This window comes from Pteropus vampyrus, unplaced genomic scaffold (assembly GCF_000151845.1).
Source record: "Pteropus vampyrus isolate Shadow unplaced genomic scaffold, Pvam_2.0 Scaffold62, whole genome shotgun sequence".
Classification (NCBI taxonomy): Eukaryota; Metazoa; Chordata; class Mammalia; order Chiroptera; family Pteropodidae; genus Pteropus; species Pteropus vampyrus.
Window position 1 is genome coordinate 2,067,335 of NW_011888843.1, and position 6,387 is coordinate 2,073,721.

At 45.3% G+C, this 6,387-nt stretch overlaps 1 pseudogene; it reads right to left on the reverse strand.

Moving 5' to 3' along the window:
- Positions 1-3,943: 3,943 nt before the first annotated feature.
- Positions 3,944-4,062, reverse strand: LOC111740364 (annotated as a pseudogene).
- Positions 4,063-6,387: the final 2,325 nt, after the last annotated feature.

Below are 6,387 nucleotides of genomic sequence, written 5' to 3' on the forward strand. Positions count from 1 at the left end.
AAAATCTAAGAATCCAAATGTCTATCTGCTGATGAATACATAATTAGGTTGTGGTATACCCACGCAAAGCTATGTCCAAGTCCTAACCCCTGATACCTGTGAACATGACTGTGAGATAATGGGGAAAAAAATACACGTTGGTCTTCTCCCCTGATTCCTGGCACAGAGCTTCTAAAACTGGTGTCATTTTCTAACTGGTAAGAGCACTAGCAGCATCTTTTGTGCTAATATTTCCTGTTTGATCCTGGTTCCTGACTCTGAACCCTAAATCCCTTGGAATTTCCTGGATGGTAGGAGTGTCTTCTGGTTGTTGTAATGAGGCGACTCTTGGCAGGCTCCTGGATGGTGGATCAAGCCATGACTAGCAGCTTGGGATTTCCAGCCCTGCCCCCCATTCTCCAGAGAAGGGAGAGGGGCTGGAAATGGAGTTCATGATCGATCATGCCTACTTGGTGAAGCCTCCATAAAAATCCCCAAAATACGGGGTTCTGAGGGCTTCCGGGCTGGTAACGGTGGAGGTGTGGGAGGAGAGCTGCACTCTGGGAGAGCGTGGAAGCTCCGCCCCTCCCCCCACCCCTCGCCCTGCACGGCTCCTCTATCTGGATGTTCATCTGTATCCTTCGTCATATCTTTTTATAAGGAACTGGCAAACAGTAAGTAAATGGTGTTCCTGAGTTCTGTGAGCCGCTCTAGCAAATGAATCGGATCAGAGGAAGGGGATGTGGGACCCTCTACCTTATAGCCCATCTGTCAGAAGCACAGATGACAACCTGGACATGCGACTGGCTTCTGTAGGTGGGGAGCGGTCTTGTGGGACTGAACCCTTCACCTGTGGGATGTGACACTATCTCCAGGTAGTGTTAGAATTGGGTTAAATTGTAGGGTATTGCAGAGAATTGCTTGTCGTGGGAGGAAAAAAAACCCACACATCTGGTATCAGAAAGCTTGCGAATGTGGTAGTGATGTGAGTAAAGGGGAAACAGGAGGAAGACTCGACTTTTCCCTCCCCAGTGACCTTATTTGGAAATAGGGTCTTTGCAGATGTAATTAAGTTTAGGAAATCAAGATGATATCCTGGATTTAAGGTGGATCCTAAATCAAACGACACAAGGAAAAAGGTACGTGAAGACAGAGGGAGAGATTGGAAGGATGCCACAAGCCAGGAAATACCTGGAGCCATCAGAAGCTAAAAGAGATAATGAAGGATTCTCCCCTAGAACCTTTGAAGGGAGCAAGGTCCTTGATTTCAGACTTCTGGTCTCTATAACTGCGAGAGAATAAATTTCTATTACTTTAAGCCATACAGCTTGTGGTCGTTTGTTGCTGCAGCCTTGGGAGACCCATATACTATATGATTCCATAGATAAAAGAAAATGCAAACTAATCTGTAGTGACAGAAAACAGATCAGGGATTGCCTGAGCCTAGGGATGGTGGGTGGACTGCAAAGGGACCAAAGAATCTTTTGGGGATGATGGAATTGTTCTGTGTTTACACTGTGGTAGTAGTTTCACAGGTGAATGTACTCATCAAATTGTACATTTTAAATGGGTACATTTTATTTTACATAAATTATCAAAGTTTATTTTTAAAAAGCAGTGGTTATCTCCTAAACCCAGATAGTCTTTGGAAGTAGTGAGAATATCTATGGGCACAAGTTTTCCTCAGTCAAACCCCTCTCTAGAGAAATGTAATGGTGTCGTTGCCAGTTTGAGAATCGGACTGAACTTGCCTAGTGGGTGCGTTGGCTTTGCATTCTCTGTGGAAGTTAAGTAAGTGGTAGTAAGGAAAGTGGTTTCGTTAGACAATTCAGCTTTACATTTTTCCTTTACATTACAAAGTTCAAAGTCAAGGTCGAAACATTTTTTAAACGAAGAGAGAGGGCTGTGAAGTTGCTCATATCTGTTCCGTCTGGTTTCCCCAGATAGATCAACACTATTTAATGCAGTGTCTTCCCTGGTGTCTATGTGTACATGCGTGTGAGAATTTGCAGCATTTCACTAAGGAAGAGTGGCCTCTGTTAGATACGATGGTCCTTCCTATCCTTCAGTACTTAGAAGTTTCTTGAGGACCCTTCCTGCTACTATAATAACCCCGACCCCGGGCTACTTGTGTGAGTTGTCTGCATTTCCCCAGACCCACTAAAGGATGTGATTCAGAAGTTTCCTTGTTCCGAGGTAGCAAGTTCATGGGCTATACCTTGAGAAACAACGTCCTTGGGAGACTTAAGTGAGCACTCCCTCTCTGCTCTCAAGTTTTAGGAATTCCACCGGGAGCTGTGTCCTGTTGTCGTTAATCCCATGTGGAGCCCCATGTGCTCTGTCCGTCTGCTGACTCATGCCTCTCTTCAGACAGGGACCTTCTTCTCTAGTGCTTATGGAATTATGAACTCCCCTCCTTCTGTTCCTTCCTTTAGCTTCTAGACCTCCTCTCCACATGAAAGATCTCCTGGACATTCAAGTGTCTCCATTTTATCTTGTGATTTCTATCTCTTTGTATTTTATCTGTGTGGCGAGGTGTTTCTTCTAGGTCTCTGAGTTGGTTCTCATGACTGTTCGCTTTTATATCTCAAATGACTAAAGGTTTTAATTTTAAATGAAAATTTTTAGTTTTTAAAATGCAAATTAATTATATATTTGGTTTCGCAAAGTCTTTTTATGCCCTGATTAGATCTCTTTGAGGACTTCTGTTCCTGCTTTGTCGATAGTCTCAGCTGACTCTTCCATCAAAGCTCCTTCATTTGGAGCTGCCAGTCACAGCTGGTCACTTTCGCCCTTCTCTTCTGGATGCTAAATACGCTCATCTTCCTTGGCCTGCTCAGGGCTCCTCTGTCTTCAGGGACCCGAAGCTGTTAGGGTCGCACAGGCAGTGTGAACCCTGCCCTCCACTTTCCTGGAAGTCTCTGTTTAGAAGCTCTGATGTGGATCGAGGGCACGCTTGGACGATAGTGTCAAGGTGCAGAGCGGCAGGGGAAAGGAACAGAAGTTTAAGGCTCTCGCTTCATTTTGGGATGCCACCTTTTGGGTATCAGACTCTTTGAAATATATATGTCCCTTATTTTTCTTAATTCTTTATCCCTTCGATATATGTACAATTCAATACAACATGTTATAGTTCTGTCCTGTTTCCTTCATTTTCTTAATTCTGTGCTGGGCCTGAGACTCCCTCTACTTAGGGGAAACCCTCTGCCCTAAAAACCCTCATGGTCGTGTCCAGGAAAAGGGGGCGTGCAGGATGAATACTCTCTCATCTGATCCAAGCAGGGAGGGCCTTCTTGCCCTTTGTGGTCCCAGCCAGCTCATCAGGTCAGGAACCAGTTGAGGATTTATGGCCGAAACCTTGGCCAGTGATAGGGTGTGGATTGTTTGCATGTCCCCTCTGCATAGGTCCTTCAAGAACACATGACTGCAGCTGGGCAGGATTCAAAGACCCTGAGTTATCTTCCCTTTGTGCTCGTAGCCAGTCCAAGCATGGACAACTCATCCTTTTCAAAAGAACTCATCCTCCAAATTGCTTTTAGTCTCTTACTAACCAAGCAGTTCAAAGTACCTCTTTGGGAAGGGGTGCTCTCTAGTACCCAGCCTGTCGTCAGCATTAGAATGGATAAAGAACTGGGGGAAAACTACTTAGGGCTGTGAATTAGCTCCCCATAAGAGGGTAGAGTGAGTCTGATTAAGTCCAGGTAAGAATCAGGTTTTACTCACGCCATCTCATTATACAGCCGAATGCAGTCTCCAAGAAGCTCTTAATGAATGGCTGCAGTTGCTAATTGTTGACCTGCTTTTTGCATGAGGCACGGTTTTGTTTCCAAAATCTGACCCATCTGATCTATGCATAAACTTGGAGGCTGAATCAGCAAGTACAGAAGGAAAGCAGCGGGTCCTCTTTTGAGATACATGTAAGTTTTCATGTTACAGTAAAATTTGATTTCTTTTTTTTTTTTTACACCTACAGCACCTGGTCTTTCTAGGTGGTCTCCCATCCAAGTACTAACCAGGCCTGACCCTGCTTAGCTTCCGAGATCAGACAGGATCGGGCTTGTTCAGGGTGGCACGGCCGTAGACAGTAAGGTTTGATTAAAGGAAATGTGTGCCTGCTCCTCAATTCATCTCCAGCTCGCAGGAAAGACGTCTGCCCCGAGGCTTCCCTGAGCATTGGCATCCTCAGGAGCTGGCCCTTCCACAGCCACGCTTTCTTGGCTCAGAAGCTGCTTGGTTTACCTGGACCCCTGAGCTGCTGGGAATGGGCAGGTCCTGGAGAGACGAGTAATAGCTGTGCTGACTCGGGGGGGCCAGCTGGAGGCACAGACTCTCCGACGAGAGGAAGGGCAAGAGCGTCTATCATTAATTAAAATAGGTCTTTCTCTTGTTTGCAGGGAACTTTTCAAGATGCTCACACAAAAAGGTTTCCTGTGAGCCTCGCACTAGCCCCGTGAGGTAAGTAGGAAAGTAATAGTCTCATTTCATAGATGAGAAAGCTGAAGCTTAGGGACTTGCCTGAGCTCACGTAGCTTCTCAGAAGCAGAACTGGGAGGATAATCCAAGTCTCTTGGTTCCCAGTGTCCGCCTACTGGGGATCTGGCAAGTTGCCTAGGTCCGCTGGTGGGCCCCTTCCTAAATTTTTCCCTCTCTCCTTTGGCTATGGAGGATTATTGATGAGTAGCACTAGTGTGAGATGCTATAAAACTTCCTTCCCTAAAGGCACTGGGAATAAAATCCCTTTTGTCTGTGACCACAGAGGCGTAATGGCTTGAAGCCACTGTGAAGCAAGCTTGTGGCTTGTTCTGCTCTGGGCCTAGTCACCGTACATTTCTAGGAGCAGAGTGATGACAGCAAGTATCTGACATGCTTAGCTTCTCAGAGTTCCAGCTGAGCTTATGTGGAAGGCATAGAACCCTCTGGAAAACCTCTCTAGACCGTTAATGCCTGTTGCTGTAGAGATTACTCTTTTTCTATATATTACCATCCCTGGCATCAATTTCTACAGTTCACCTTCTCTGGGTAGGCGTTGGCTAATTTTTAGTTTTTAGAATTTTGTTTTTGGCTTAACTCTTGCAGTGGGTTTTGTATAAATGAAAAAATGGATTCCAACTCAGATTTTTCTCTTGACCTTTTATAAGTCAAACGGTGAAGTCCACAAAATGTCATCAGTGCTTCTGAATCTCTTCGGTTTCTTCAGTGGAGCTGTGACCATCAAAGAAAAAAAAAAAAAAAAAAGCTTTGCTTCTCCAGCTGCTGACATCAGCCAGGTTGTCACTGCAGCTTTGCCAGGCAGCCCGATTCGTATCTCCCAGAGAGGCCGGAGAGCTGAGTGAAAACCCCTGAGGGCCTAGGTTGTGTTTTAATCTACTTGGAATCTTCCTGGCTAGAGCTTGCCCACCTTGCCTGAGCTGCCCACGGGTAAGCAGTGTGGCGAGTGGGCGTCACCCAGCACAGAGAAGGGATGAGGCTCTTTCCCGGAGGACAAGGAACTCGGAGCCACGTTGAAGCCGGGGCTGCCAATTAAATGGAGCCCATTCTCAAAGCGAGAAAAAATGTATAGGTCAAATTCGGGGGTTCTACATGGAGAGGTAGGGTGAGGCCGACCTCAGCTGGCAGCTATGGGTGATTTCAGGTCGTGTGGAGAGCTTTTAGTCACATGTATAGATAACACTTCAGTCCTGTAAGAAATAAGGGCTTTGCTGTAAGCCATATTTGTCAGAAGTTAGGACTTAATTAGTGTAGCATGCTTACAGTTACTCGGAGGTGACTTTGCAATGACAGTCTTCCATTTTCCAGCCCAAGCCTTATAAGGGTAAAATGAGTGACAATCCACGGCTTTAAGACACGAGGTCTGTGCATGGACAGGAGTCTAAGGTCTAGACTTATCTCCATCACTACCTTGAGCGAGTCATTTGAATTTCTTGATTTTCCCTTTCCTTTCCTGTAAAATAGAAATATCCCCTGGTGCTCTAATAGTCTCCATTTCTGGTCTTCCCCAAAGGATGAAGTATACTACCATCTTACTCCAAGATAGGACCTGTGGCTTTATATTTTGACAGGCAGCTTCTGCAGTGGATTGCATTAGAATCGTCAGCTGTGTAGGGCCAAAAACAGCTCTAAAAAAACAAAATCCTCCTATGAACTTTTCCTTGAGTTATATTTGAAAAAATGCTAGGGCAGAAATGACACTAAAAAAAAAAAAAAGTATGCTCAGGAAAATTCACTGAACTTTTCCCCTTTGCCCCGTGCTTATTTTCATGCTTTAGTGTATTTCAATGTACAACCAAGCTGTTAATGTTTTCTGTTTAGTCAACAGAACATCTGTAACCTCTGCTCCTGATGTTCTCAGCGTGGCTATTAGCTAACGGGGAACCAGTCTGAACTGCAGAAGTCAAGGTCACTTTCACT